A 398-nucleotide genomic window follows, 5' to 3' on the forward strand; every position below is an offset into this window, starting at 1 on the left:
CCCCCTACAATCATCCTATCGTCATTTCATAAAGATCCCCCCCCCCTTCTCCCAAAATTGACGTCATTACCAGTTTGACGAAATAAAAACATTGCAGATTTGAGAAAAATAGGGTATTATATGCTTAAAACACTTGGTTATAGAATCACCTTTATTATTTTTACTTGTATGTTTATTATGAGTTATTTTAGTATTGTACGCGCCTTAGCCGCCTCTCACATTTGCACTCTTACTTACTGGGTGTGCTGGAAGAAATTTCTTTGTAAAAATAATCCTTTTGTACGTGAACAATAAACTATAAATAAATAAAAATGACGTCAATTTTGAAACACCCTCCTATTTACCATTTACCGTCATCCGCAGACCAACCCCCCCTAATTTAGAATGACGTAATATAT

The sequence above is a fragment of the Papilio polytes genome, unplaced genomic scaffold (assembly GCF_000836215.1).
Source record: "Papilio polytes unplaced genomic scaffold, Ppol_1.0 DF822622.1, whole genome shotgun sequence".
NCBI lineage: Eukaryota > Metazoa > Arthropoda > Insecta > Lepidoptera > Papilionidae > Papilio > Papilio polytes.